Genomic DNA, 15,068 nt, shown 5'->3' with positions numbered 1-15,068 from the left:
TTTTTCTTATTTGTAAGTCGCTTTGGATAAAAGCGTCTGCTAAATGACTAAAAGTAAAAGTAAAAGTAAATAAACACAGTGCACATACATAGCCTATTATGTAAACAAAAACCTTTATTTTGGACGCGATTAATAGCGATTAATCGTTTGACAGCACTAGTTTAAATAATTGGTTTTCGCTTTTATCACAAAGCACCATCGGATTATATTATTGCAATTTAATTTAAAAAGAAAAAAATTCTAGTATATGCTAATGGTCGTTTCCCATGCATACTGTGTAAATGCAGCGAGATGCATTTGTAGATAATAAATGACACCCGATAATGCTGCTCAATCATGCAGCATTCAACTTGTTTTAAACTTGAAACCGCAACATTATGATGCGAGCGAGAGAGAGAGAGAGAGAGAGAGAGAGAGATGCTGAGCGCGGAGCACCAGCACCAGCATTCTCAGCAGCAGATCAGCGGTCGCTCGGTTGGTCGGTGTCGGTCGGTTGTCAAGAACGCTCGGGCCGGACTGATCAGGAGGAGGCAGCAGGTAAGATCTCTGACTTACTCCGAAAAACTGCTGGCAAGTCTATACAGCCTCTACTTTTATTGATAACGTTACTTCAGTATCACCTAGACATGGCAGAAAAGTACACAGTGATGCAACTAATCTAAATAGGCTACACGCTTTTAGTTGGCAGTTCAGTTTGTGTTTCCTGTGTCTGAAATGTTGCAATGTTTTATTAGCTTTTGATGGTTAGTGTATTTTTTAACCTTTGAATGTTTTTAGTTTTGCGCGAGTGTCGCGCGTATCGGGTAGCGCTGTGCGCGCCTGCTGCGCGTCTTTATTTATTCATGTGTCATGCGAGCTCATGAGCGTCAACTAGCGGGTTGCCATGAAGCGCGTGAGGGGTTTCACTCCCGGAAACTTATTGAAGAACCAAATAAAACAACGTGTCAGCTGATAACCACATTTAATGCGTTATTATGACTGATGGTGACACTGATGAAAGAGGAATGGCTGGCTTGCCATTAGTGACATTAAGAGTTTATAATGTTATGTGATGGCAGGAGGTAATTGGTGATGCATGTTATCAGCATGCTAGTGCACTTCCAGCTGGAAAGCAGATCTGATCACCTGTGCATGCATAAGTGCCCCAGAGGGATCCACTCCAGTTTGCTTATTTGTTTGGCCTTCATGCTCTGAAGTGGCTATAGTTGTCATCTTTTACCTTAATTGACATACAGACTTATAAGTTGCTTTGAGCTAAAACTAAGATTGATTGAAAGCTCTGCCTCTGTACATTTGAGCTTGTTCACCTTTTGGTCCATTTGGCCCCAAGTTCTGGTGAACTCACTGAACTTATTGATTACAAAGAAAGTTCTCCAGTTCTCCAGTTTTAGGACTTGTCTCTCATCTGTTGATCAGTTTGGGAACATTGGAACAACTTTAATACAGAAGGCTCGAGCTCTGTTCCAAAACTTGTGAGCTGAATTTTTTTCAGCATAGCTCAAGATGTGAGCTCTTCCAAAAGTTTGATAAGATTCTTTATTATGGGCTTTTTAGGGCAGCATAGGATGGCATATTATTATTATTAATTATACAAATATAGTATATATATGTATATATACATTTTATATTTATTATATTATAAATACAATTATAAAACATCACACAATTATATAAGAATTTACACATAAACTGTATACATGCAAAAAAAAATCTAATCTTAATCTAACTTTTGTTATATCTGTTAAGAAATTCAAAATACAAAATGGACTTTTTTTGTGTGTAATATTTTTATGGTTATGAAAATATTGTGTCACTAGCTTTGCAATTTGCTAACTCCAAACTCAATTCTGAAATCAAATGAACTCAATTTTGAGCATGTGAGAAGTGCTATTTGTATGGCTGGTTGCATCAGATCAGTCTCTCATGAGTTCATGTTCAATTCCAGTTCAGATGCGTACAAGGCAGATGTAGGCAGCCAGCAAGACAGCTCACTAAGTTTTGGAACACAGCCATTGTCATTTTTATATTTTATGGTTATAAAACCATGTGAAAATGATCTGGGTTGAAGAAGTGTTACGAAGGGCTGCTCTGAATACTTGATGAGTTTGTGAGGACTGAATGTCAGTTTATACATCAGAGTGACATCATCAGGACTTTGGTTACATTAGCTTTGTTGAAATAACAAAAAATGATGAATGCTCGGCGGAGGTGTGTTTGTGTGCACGCACAAGTGTTTCTGTTTGATATAGAATCTGCTGGCTCCTCTGCCACGCTTTCTCACTCGGCATGTCTGTCACTCCTTTCAAATCCACTCTGAAAACGAGCACAGAGGAAGAGAGAGGGAGAGAGGAATGATAATTTGAAATGAAGGCTGAGGATGGGACAGGTATTTTGAGTGGCAGGCTGAAATGAATGGCTGTATCGGAGAAGGAGAGAGGAATGAATTGCAGATACAGTGACACTAAAGCTACAGGAGAGAGGACGAACAGATGATGAAAATAAAAGATGAATCTGAGGGATAAAATGGGAGAATTCTGATCTGTAAGCAGCAATGAATTCCACTCCGCTTGTTTTAGCTTTTGGCTCCCATTCGCTCTCTTGCTCTCTTTCTCACCCGTTCTATCTGAGTGTCCCGTCTGTGCGTGGTCATTAAATCAGGAGGGTCAGTCAGGCAGAACGCAGAGAGGTCAGAGGGACAGAATAAAAGAGATGAGGGGTGCAGAAGGAGAGGAGAGTGGATTTTGGACAGGACCCTCCCATCGATCCAAATGCATATTGTCTGTATTCAGAATGGGATAGTTGTGTAATGCTTTCTGCACAGTAGGGATAGACTGATAAATGTGCACAGTATATACTGCAGAGTCATATAGCAGTAATACACTATAGTCTTAGACTGCTTCCTTCTTGATATTTTTGACCTCACTGATCTCCGGATTCTGTTTTTGGAGCTAAACGCCTCTCACCATTATGAGTGACTGAGATTTTAATTGAGCACAGATGTGAATGTGACATGATGCTCTTAAGAACAAGCTGTTTATTCGGTCAGAAAGGGTAAACGAATGGCTGCACGTGTGCTTTATGACGGTAACAGACTTCAGAGCGGGTTAGAGCTGAAAGCTTAAAGGTTTAGTTCAGCTAGCAATAAAAAAAATTGTCATTATTTGCTTCAAACCAGTTCTGTGCAACACAAAAAAGTGAATTTATGAATGATATTTTGTGCACTTTTTCAGTATAATTGTGAATAAGGACAGGGGCTGTTAAGCTCCAAAATGCATGTTGTGTGTTCATAAGAGATGTAGTGATTTTTGAATGAATTGTTTTATTGAATAAGATTTTTTTTTTCAGTTTGCAAAACTATTAAACTAATATTTATATTAAACTATTATTAATAGTTTAGTTTAATTCTGATTTGTGGATGGAAGGTGCTTTATAAGCAATATTAGTTTGATATTTAAAATCGTAAAGTCACATGAATGAGTTGTTCTTTTGAATTGATATTTTCAGTAAATCAGTTGATTCAGTTCACAAAACCCATCTGAATGATTCATACGAATCATACTAATCTAGTTCTTAAGTTCATCTCACTTTAAGTTTGATTCGGTGTTCAGTGATCCAACAGCTCATTGGACAGAAGACCAGTGAACAACAACATGTGGTCTGTTTGTACACAAGGACTAGTTTAATGATAATTCTAGGTTTCTTTTGTGTTTTTGAACCATCCAGTTCTCATTCACTAGGCATTCTTTAAGATTTTCCCCATTGTGTTTCATGGATAAAAGAATGTAATGAGTAGGCCTATATGATGACAACAATTTCATTTTTGGATGAACGAAACATGATGGGTCACAGCCATGAAAACAGACCTTTAAGTCTCATTGAGCATAGCGATATTCAGGAATATATCCATTTCACTTAAATATATAGACTAAAGACTATATATATAAATGTATTCAACAGAGGCAAATTCATGCAAATGTCTGGCACACACTGTGAATGCAGTTTGAACTGTGATATGATAAACATTTAACATCTCATACTGCTCCTGCTTAGTGTGAGCCCCAGAAGTGCTTTAGAGTTTGTGTAGTTCATTACAGCAAAATGGAATGAGCGTCACTCCTTCACTTTGACAGAATTGTTGAATGCAAACTATGTTTTAAATTGCAACCTCAAGGCCATAAAGCGATTTCAGTTAATTCGATCAATTGTGCATGCTTAATGGATATCATATGATGTCTCAGTAAGTTTGGTAGTTTCAAAGCATTTTAATTGTTTCCTATAGCCATGCACACTACCGTTCAAATATTTGGGTGTTGGTAAGATTTTTTAAAAATGTTTCTGAAAAAGACTTGTATGCTCACCAAGGCAGGATTTATAAAAAAAACAAAGATATATATATATATATATATATATATATATATATGATTTTAAAAACCTGTTTTCTATTTTTATATATTTTATGAAAACAGTTGTGCTGCATAATATTTCTTGATGAGTAAGTTAAAAAAACAGCATTAATTTAAAATAGAAATCTTTTGTAACAATGTAAGTGTCTTTACTGTCACTACTGATCAATTTAATACATCCTGGCTGAATAAAATATCAGTTTCTTAAAAAATTTTTTACTGATCCCAAACGTTTGAATGGTAGTGTCAAAAAATTGGGAGAGACAGCTCTCACGAGGTTCCTACGAAGTGTGTTAACTTCCAAAAAGTGATTTTTTTTCACATTTTTCACATTCATTGTACAAGTTCTTCTAACAGAACAAAACTATGAAGACTTTCTACTGGGATTTAGGAAAATACATATGAATCAATCAGGACTGGATTATGGACCAGGCCAGTGCCCTTCCATAAAGCAGCATAATCTGTCAGGGGGCCTCCAAAGCCTCAGGTCATTCGGCCCAGCACTTGCCAAAGAGAGATGACCATTCACACCAAAACATGCGTTACGTAATTTATCTTCAGTATTGTATAATGGCAATTAATCTTTTCTCTGAGATGTTAAATTTCCCATTTTGGCTACAGATTTCACATCCGTAACTCTGGAATTCCCTGTGTATGTAAATAAGCTGGTATGAATCTGTAAAGTTTGTGAAGAGCGAGAGAGAGAGAGGAGCATATGGAGAACACTTGCGAACGCCCTCTCCTGTTCATCCATAACTCAAAGCTGTAGGATTTGCAGTGTTCAATTACAGCCCCACTCATAAATAATCTGACGGAGGCCGGTCATAATACCCCATTCAGTGTTAGCTTTACAGCGTGACAAATCCTTGTTGTTGGTATTTATGTACAGAATGCAGCCTTGGGAACGTTTGTCTGTGTGTGTGTGTGTGTGTGTGTGTGTGTGTACACAAATAACAGAAAAATCTATTTTTAGGCCTTTTAATCATATATATCACTGTTTATATTCCTCTAATGAAGAAAAAGGAAAAGATAAGGAGACAACAAAGCATGCTTGTGTGACATGTCACCTCAAAATAAAATATATGTTTTGCATAATAAAATCAAACATTTTATAGACCATTAAGATGATTTTCATGACTTTATTTTCCATGACATTTTCCTGTAAGCACATTTTATTTTCCATTTTGTGTTCTCATTCTCATTGGTGATTCTCATTAAATTTGTTACTGTAGTAATTACTTTTTTTATTTAAATCAAAGGCAATACAACATGATGTTTAATTATTTTATAGTTAGTTTTTATATATATATATATATATATATACACACATATATTATTTAGGCAAATTTTTGAGGAGTCCAATAACCAATATGCAACACTGTTTTTTAATTATTGCTTTATTTCTGCTGTTTGACCAACCCAGTCTCATTGGAAGTATGTAACACTGCCTACAGTAATAATTATTTGTGTGAATAAGAACTGCCTCTTGGTGTACCACCTGGAAACTGCAGTGAACTGTATGTACGTTTTTTTTTCTCTCGCATTTTTACAGAAATTAAGTCAGAGTCTTGTATTTCCAATGAGCCTGGATTGTTTTGGATACAATAAGAAGTAGAAGAATCAAACCTGAAAACCAGTTTGAAAACAGTAATTTTGCTTTGCAATTTATTTTAATTTGCTAGTGGCTCAGAAACTATATACTTCACTTACATATTTAAATTTGAATAAAAAGAGCATTGGTTGCTGAAAGAAAAGATGTGTTTTATTCTACATCTTTGCATTGTTTTACCTGTGTGCTGTCAGATAGCTACAAGTTTCCCCGTCTAATGAGTTTATTGTAGAGGTGGACCTCTCCACAATACAACAGCTGCCCTCTCTTTCTCTATCTCTCTGACTCTCTCTATCTTTCTGAGAATTCTGACAGTTTGTTTTGCAATGCAATAATAGAGGAAACCTATAACAAACTCTCTGTGGAGAGAGGGATGAGGCAGAAAGGAAAAGATAGAGGCAGAGGGAGCAAGAGAGAGAATATCAGTCCTTCTCCAGCTCTCCTCTCCTCTGACAGGTTATTGATTTAAGCATTTTGTCGGCGCAGTGAGCTTGTCTCGCCTGCACATAAAGTCAAAGTCGGCACATAGCAGTGAAACATGTTGAACATATTATCTTGCACAAACCATTTAATACTCAAAATTCAATGTTGACCCCACAAATTTCAGATTTCTCTTTCTTCTGTGAGTATGTTTGATCTGCTGCACAAGACTTTCGTGTATCATGCACAAGTCAGTTTTTTTACACATGAAACCATTATGTTTCTGAGCATGCTGTTTTTTATTTATTTTTTAATTGTGGGTACCACTTTTATTAATATTCCAAAGACTTTTATTGGAATATTATTAAAATGAACATTTTAAAATTAAATTGTAAGATCGGTAATCTGAATCTTACTGATGTAGGCAGTGTGAATGATTCACCTTGCTCAATATTCAGTGGACATTTATATTAATTTATGTTTCTATATATTACAAAGTTCTGGCATGAAACACTAGATGGCGCAGTCCAATAGATCTAACTCAATATGACATAATGACATCATTATCACATGGCACAGCTGATTGGTTCTCTCCTGTATCGGTAGCCAATGAGCTCGCTGCTCAACATTTAAATATTTGGCAGTGTTTGCTGTAGCAGTAGCAGTGCACTTCAGAAGCCCTCCACCTTCCCCAGCTCCACCTGAATAGATCTGCTACGGGGTGATCATGTATGCTTTGGGGGTTATTCATGTTATATGTGCAGCGGCAATATTTCTTACATGCTCACAGCAGCATGTTGTGGATGTATTGGCAGTAGCAAGTCTCGGTACTTGCTCTACAGCAGCAGCAGTGTAGCAGATCTATTCCGCCAAGACCAAATACATTAACATTGAAATGTATATTACCATGCAAATCACTCCGAGAGTTGTCATGACAGAAACACAGTTATATTGAGATTTTTTATTGCATGGTGTGTAAGGCTGCATTTATTTGGTCATAAATACAGTAAAACAATAGTATTTTGAAATATGATTAAAATTTAAAATAATTTTCCATTTGACTATATTGTAAAATGTAATTTATTCCTGTGATGCAAAGCTGAATTTTCAGCATCAATACTCCCGTCTTCAGTGTCACATGATCCTTCAGAAATCATTCTAATATGCTGATTTGCTGCTCAAGAAACATTTCTTATTATTATCAATGTTGAAAACAATTGTGTTGCTTAATATTTTTGTGGACTTTATTTAGGATCTTTAATGAATAGAAAGTTCAAAAGAACATAATTTATTTGAAATAGAAATCTTTTGTAACTAGGGTTGCAAAAAGGTGGAACATTTCCAGTAAATTTCGGAAATATTCCAGAAATTTTGGAAACTTTCCAGGATTTTTGGTATATTCCAGGGATTTTTGGAAGGTTTTCCGGAAATTTACCAGAAATTTTCCACCCCTTTGCAACCCTATTTGTAACAAATATCTTAAAAAATATTAACTTCTTAATAAAAGAATGGTAATATGTAATGTTCGGTTGTACATTCCGTTATTTTTTGCAGATGTGGTAAAAAACTTTTGCACTTAGAATGCAAGCGCTATGAAAAACATCTGTTTAATGGTGTTGTTTGCCACAAAAAATAAAATGTCAGTGTCCCTTAGTTTGTAAAAAAAAAAAACAGAAAATGTATTACAAAAGGCTAACAGGCAATCACATTTGAAAACAACATGAAATCTAAATTGACAATCAAGTCAAGTACCACACTAGAAGTCCCTTTTCTCGTTAAATATCTTGTTTCATTTGTAAATATGTCTGATTACAGAATGTCTGTGAAAGTCACTGAAATACATTTGACATAAAAAGCCAAACAAAAGGAATGTTGATGAGTCAAACTTGTTAAAAAGCTTTAAACTTCAAATTTAAAGTGGCTGTGAAGTTCCTGTCAGATTTTCCTGGTATTTTTCGAAGGTGGATTGCTGTGAAGTGATGCCACTCACACTTAGTGTATCAGTGGTGGATTTCAGCTCGCTTTCAGCCTGAGACGCACACGCTAGCCTGCTCCACTCTCTCGCTCTACAGGAGACTAATTCATTTAGTTCTACAGTTAGAGAAAGAAATAACAAAAAAAACAAAAGATGTAAGAACAAAAAAAGAAAAGGAGAGCGCATAGATAGCGGAGGAGAGACCTCACACGGTTGTGGCTAGAGGAGAAGACTTGCTTGAGCGATAGTGACAGGATGAACTGCAGCACGCCGTCTCGCTGGGGCCCCATCCTGTCGCAGTAATTACCGTCTCTACAGGTCGCCAAACATACACACACATACACAAACACATTATTCACCCTCATAAATGTGAAAAGCACAACAAGCAGATGCTAACACACACACGCAGCCATGCTCAGCACCGAGATCCCAGTGTCTCAGACTTTGTTTCAAGGCTGCAGGTGAGAAAGGTGTGTGTCTCCTGCTGCTTCTGCTGTATTGCAAGCTGGCAGTTTGCCTGTTTAATCGAACACCTAAATGCAGCACACATGCATTCACACACTTACTGACTGTGTTTATATATAATGAGATTAAGTTGGAGCTCATGTACACTGAATACTGTGATTATGTTAATGTGATTATGCTCATAATTACAGAAACCATAATCACAGTCAAATAAGTGGAGTTTAATCGCATGTATACACTTTAATGGCATTTCTTCCAGGTGTGCATGTGCTGCAGATGAGGGAGGTGTAGCGCTCATGATCAGGTTTAAAAGCATGCTGGAACACAAGTGTTTCTGACCTCCACACGATGTCCATAAACTTTTGTTTCCTAAAGACGTTGGAAGGGTTGCTTCTACAAAATTAAGTAGATAGGCTACAACGGAACCGACAGACTGGTGTGCCTTGAAGCCTGCCTATTTTAAAGCATAAAAACACAATTCCTAGTGAATACTGTGAGTGAAACAATGCATGTTAGCAGGATTCAAGAGGTTTGCCTTATAAAGTTTGTCATATAAATTCCATTGATATACAATCTTCAATCCCGTTTACATGCTACTTGCTATCATTTTGATTATTCGCTAAGAAATGTGATCGTTTTAATAACATTTGGTACCATAACTTGCAATAGAAAATGTTTAGTTGCAAACGCAACAGGTCTTTTTGCTGTTACAGTTTTTGTTTGCCTGTTTAAAGTGTAAAATGCTTGCTGGTTCCCGCAGCCTCTCTCATTTTTGTCATAAATATTATATGCACTGCCATTTGAAAGTTTGGGGTCGGGAAGATGTTGAAAGAAGTCTCTTCTTTCAGTCTCTTCTCTCTCATCAAGGCTGCATCTATTTGACCAAAATACAGTAAAAACAGTAATATTTTGAAATATTATTACAATTCAAAATTACTTTTCTATTTGAATGTATTTTCGAATGGAATTTATTTCTGTGATGCAAAGCTGAATTTTCAGCATCAATTCCAGTCTTCAGTGTCACATGATCCTTCAGAAATCAGAAATTCAGAAGTTATTTAAGCAAAAGAGTTTGTAAAGCCATATTTTCAAATGAGTGTCATGTCATCCGTCTACACACTAGCACATGCAAACTGAAAGTTAAAGAAGTGTGAGCGTATACATGACCATATTGTACGGTTAAACCCGCAGTACTCCACATAATTTTACTGCTATTGTTAATTATGAGCACAATTACATTAACATAATAACAGCATTTCGCATGACCTCTAACTTAATCACAGTTCTGGCTTAATGGCATTACAAAAGTGCATGTTAATATAGCATATATTTTTGAAGATAGACTGATTTTCACCTGGGTGGACGGCATATTGTTTCTAAAACGTAAGTTACTCGATATTAACTTCTTGTTTATAGAACTGTTGTATAAAAGCAATATCACATTTGAAGTCGAGCTGTACTGAATTACCTACAGCGCACTGCCTGCGGCTGCAGCTACTTAATTCAACCCTCTGCTACTGATCATTAGAAGTGAATGAGAAGAAATATCCCATTATATTGTGGGAAAAGAATGCACAAAATAATTAGCCTGTGCAGACAGCAGGATAATAAGATCGTGAGAGGTTGGTCACTTACATGGAACCAGCGACTCTGAAAAGCTCACAATGATCTTAGTGATGGGGCAGAGGAGAACAAATTGAAGTGTTGTACTCTGTGAGGTTAAATCCTGTCACACATAATCTCACTGGAATCCGTTGTAAAGAACAGATACGCTGGATATGTTTTATTTCACCCACTCTACCAGCTTTCAAAGAACTCCTACATCCTATACATTTACCACAAATAGCCACCAACCATTTTCATCAAAATTTGTAACCCACTTGATAGTGTTGTTTACTGTGTTAATTGATGTAGTGGTTGTATTACAGTCAGCAGATGGCTTTGTTGGGTTATCAAGGTTTTTATTGTACATTTAATTGTGAATAATGACCGATTAAACTCCTAATTATGTGCCAATAATCCAAATGGTGTTGTGGAAAGTCAAATATCCTGCATAGATACAGGTCGTAATAATTCATGCACTCACTTTTTGATTGTTATGGGTGTTGCACGGCACGACTTGAATTTCTAATGAATGTCACTCTCAAGTCGACATGTTTTGTGTTATAGTGCAATGCTAAAGCAAGTTAATAAAGATGTTAGTGGTTGCTTTTGGAGTTCTGGCATTTTTAAAAGTTAAAATGTAAGCTTGTGTTGTTGTTAAAGCACTTACATTAATATTTAAGTAAAATCCTGTTTATTATTCAAGCTATAAATTTGTCTGAATCATCCTTTTTGAGGTTCATTTAGGAATAAAAACACAGGAATTCACAGGAATAAATTGCATTTTGATATATATTAAAATGAGAAAACAGTCATTTTGAATTGAAATAATATTTCACATTATTAATGCTTTTTCTGTATTTTTTTTATTAAATTGAGACTTCTTTTAAAAACATAAAAAAATCTCACTACCCCAAACTTTTGAGCAGTGTTGTATGTAATATTTAAGCCTTTTAAAACCACGCAAAGTCAAGAATTAAGATTTCCACTGTAAGCGATATTCTAAAATGCACAGGCGAATTTACTTAACAGTTGCACCATACATAAATGCAAAAAAAAAAAAAAAACTGCATCTTTTTTATCATAAATGCTTCTTATTGATGCTCATAGAATGTGCCATGTTCCCAAACATAAACATACTTAACTTGGTTCTATTGAAAAGTAGGCATTAAAAAAGGATGTTTGAGTGTATTTTATGGCAGCAGTAATTGTAGCCAGATCGATTGTGTGTGTGGTGTGAGAAAGGTAACAACAAAATACTGACACTGTGGGGGAAAAAGTCAATTGACCCGTGCAAATTATGTTCAGATTGCACAAACAGCCCCAGATTTGTGGCAGTGTTTGCCCCATTATCTGATTTGCATAATTCATTTGGAATTGGCCACTAAAACAACTGGAAGCACATGCAAATAAACTACACTATCAGAAGTAACAATGAATTCTTAGTGAACCTCCCCTGGCATGCATAACTCCAGTGGCATGCAACCCATTTTGAGTCCATTGAGATCAGCGTCAAACGTACACCGATGACACTCACATGACATTACAGGGCTGATGCGGCAAACTCTCATAATTCCATCAGCACATTTGGGCTCATTTGCTCTGTTTGTTTACTGAAGTGTAAGTTGTGTTTCATGTCACAGTACCTGCAGCACGATGTGCACAGCATCACAACTACTTGGCAGTGTGACAACTAGATTGCCGAATCTTATAGTTGTCTCTGCATATTAAGCTTAGATAGGAGAAAGTGTTTTAACATCAAAGAAATCACACAAGCTGCGCTCCTTTAGTGCTTATAAGGGTTTGTGGTGAGTAAACGAAGAAAGACAGCGGGTGTTGTATACAATATATAAAATAAGTATCAAAGTGTCTGACTCTTCTCTGTGTTAGAGCAGTTTAGTTTAAGATGAGGGAGTTGCTCCGTCAAGAGTGCCACAGTCTGTGAACTATGGACCCCAGGGCCCAGTGGGTTTCTCATTAGTAAAATTAAGTTTGAATAATAATACAATCATTCTTGCTGAGCTGGATTATACACGCCATCCCTGTGGGCAAGTAACCTTTTTATTGATTGGTAGTTCTTTTCAATTTTTGCTTGATACTTTAAAAACAGGGCTCTCAAACTGTAATCAACCAATTTACTGCTTGAAAGCATCTTGAAAATGAATTACATTCCTTTTTTCAATTTCCTTCGCCAGACATGAGTGGTTTTACAACAAAAAAGCAGAGAATCAGTGTACTATTTTTGGCCTTGAGGTTGTTGGTTTTGTAAGGTTTCTCTAATCTTTTTGTCTCATATTGGAACAGTATGATTAGGGTCTTCTTAGTGTCTGCATCACTTTTTTCATTCATAAAGGTCAGGGTTTGTAGGATAGAAGGTTTGTTTGTAAGAGGTCAGAGAGAGTTTTTAATGTATAGTACATATTGTGATGATGTAACTGGCGTAAGCATTCATACTGTATATGTTATTAATGACGGTGGGTGTTTAAAGAGTGAAGTCCCACCATGAGTTAGCTCCAGGTCAGTGTAAACTTTCTTTGATTCACACTTCTAACTCCTTTTTTCCTGGCCTGTTTGAAATAGCACACTAACATATATTCATACTATTTCTGCACTGTGTTTCTCCTGGTCTGAAAATAATATAGCTCTGAATATTTTCTAGATGTCCTGAATTTTTTACATGCACAAATAAGATGATAACATAATGCCTTTAAAAAAATTACAGAGAAGAATATAGTAATTTAGTATGTTTTTATTTTAAGCATTCAGATCAGCTATAGTATTTAGTTACAAACATATTGTTGTCTATAGCAGTGCTACCATATGCATCCTCCTCGCCTGTTTTTTATTGAATATTACAGTATGTTTAAGATGTATTGCATTCATTAAACATTCATCAGTTACTTGATATTTTTGCAAAACCGTATGTCTATTCAGAAAATAGCATACGCATAGCATTATATGTTGAATGTGTGGATTTCCCTGTAGCAGAAGCAGGTGTGTTGGGCCCATGTGACAGCACTTTTCCAGTGGCAGAATGTTTAGCTACACGACGGACCGAGAGAAGGTTTGTGCTGCTGTATGACACCAGGGAACTCTTTTATTATATCACCTAGGAAACTGCAAGGCGCCAAATGAAAACAAATGCGACTATTTCTCCTTCCCTCGCTCTCTCTTTCTCTTCCTCTATTTTTGTGTCTCTTCTGTTTCTCTCAAAATGCAATTCACTGCCAAGGTTGTTGCTCAAATTCCACACCAGGGATTGCCATGCTAACCAAAACATTATAATATGCAGCTTGCTCATTTCATTTTGTTGCAATGTTCATGTATTTTTGTTGAGCGTGTGCCCTGCTACCGAGTCTACAGGGGCAAACAGAAGACGTGTGCTTTTCCAGTCTGACTGTAATTTGCTTAGCTGAGAACAAACACTTTTTAAAACTTTTTTTTATTATTTTTATTTTGGACTCAAACCGTTCATGTAAAGACTGAGCTTTTACAAACACTTCTTTGGAAGATAGAGAGACAGACAGATAGACAGACAGTGTTGATTTAGAATTGCAATTCAAATTTAAATGTAAAAAAGTAGAATTGAACCTTCGCAGGGAGATTGATTGACAGGCAATTTGACCAAACATAACTCCAAATCCGCCATTTGTCCGACAGACAAATCAGACAAGAGAGTAGAGTAATGTGGGTGGACTTAGGCCCTGTTTACACTAGTGCGTTTTCATTTTTAAAACAATGTTTTAAAAGGAAAACGATCCATGTCTACACTGAGTTTCAGAAACGATCTCCGTCCACACTACACAACCGAAAACCATGACCATTCATGCAGGTACAACCATAGATATATGTATAGGTAGGTGTCCTATTATTTAGATGGCGAACGCATCTATGTGCTTGGAGCGGTCAAATGGGGAATCTACCTATACATATCTATGGGAACAACAATGAGCATGGTGTTATTGTTTACACGGTCATCAAGGATATGCAGAGTGAATGTGGGCAGCCACGCCATCGTATTCAAAAGTCTCTGTTTTAGTTCATTTACATTGAGACACAACCCCAGAGTTTTCAAAATAAACGGGGTCTGCAGTGTTTTCAAAAGTCTCCTCGAAAACGCCGGAGTAGTGTAAACGACAGGCATAACCATAGCAAAAGTTATGCATTTTAAAGGGGTCATATGATGCGATTTAAAATTTTCCTTTCTCTTTGGAGTGTTACAATGTTCTATAAAGTGGGGCAGTTCCAACTTTGCAAGAACAGTCTGGAACTTCTGACTCACAGATTGTAAGTACATTTTTTATAGTTAAAGAATTTGCTAACATAATGTTCTTTTTAGCAACGTCATATGACCCCTTTAAAACAAAAATGCACTAGTGTAAATGTAGACTTAAAACTTGAAAAATGGTGTGGGGTCCTATTATGCTTTTTCACTTTTTCAACTTTAGTTAGTCTGTAATGTTGCTGTTTGAGCATAAAAAAGACCTGCAAAGTTACAAAGTTCAAAGTCCACTTAAAAAGGAGATCTTTTATTTAACAGAAATCACTTTTCAAAAACTACAACGAACGACTCGTTTGGACTACAACGCATATT

General features: G+C 36.3%; 1 protein-coding gene across 1 annotated transcript in view; it reads left to right on the top strand.

Annotated features, from left to right (window-relative positions):
- Positions 1-463: 463 nt before the first annotated feature.
- Positions 464-15,068, top strand: part of cdh23 (cadherin-related 23) — a 270,976-nt gene continuing 256,371 nt past the window's right edge. Inside the window, exon 1 of the mRNA XM_016474656.1 lies at positions 464-537. The gene's annotated coding sequence lies outside the window, so the exon portion shown is untranslated. The remainder of the gene's footprint in view (positions 538-15,068) is intronic.

This window comes from Sinocyclocheilus anshuiensis, unplaced genomic scaffold (assembly GCF_001515605.1).
Source record: "Sinocyclocheilus anshuiensis isolate Anshui unplaced genomic scaffold, SAMN03320099.WGS_v1.1 scaffold300, whole genome shotgun sequence".
Taxonomy (NCBI): Eukaryota; Metazoa; Chordata; class Actinopteri; order Cypriniformes; family Cyprinidae; genus Sinocyclocheilus; species Sinocyclocheilus anshuiensis.
The sequence above is the reverse complement of the archived record's forward strand: the minus strand, read 5'-3'. Positions and strand labels throughout refer to the sequence as shown.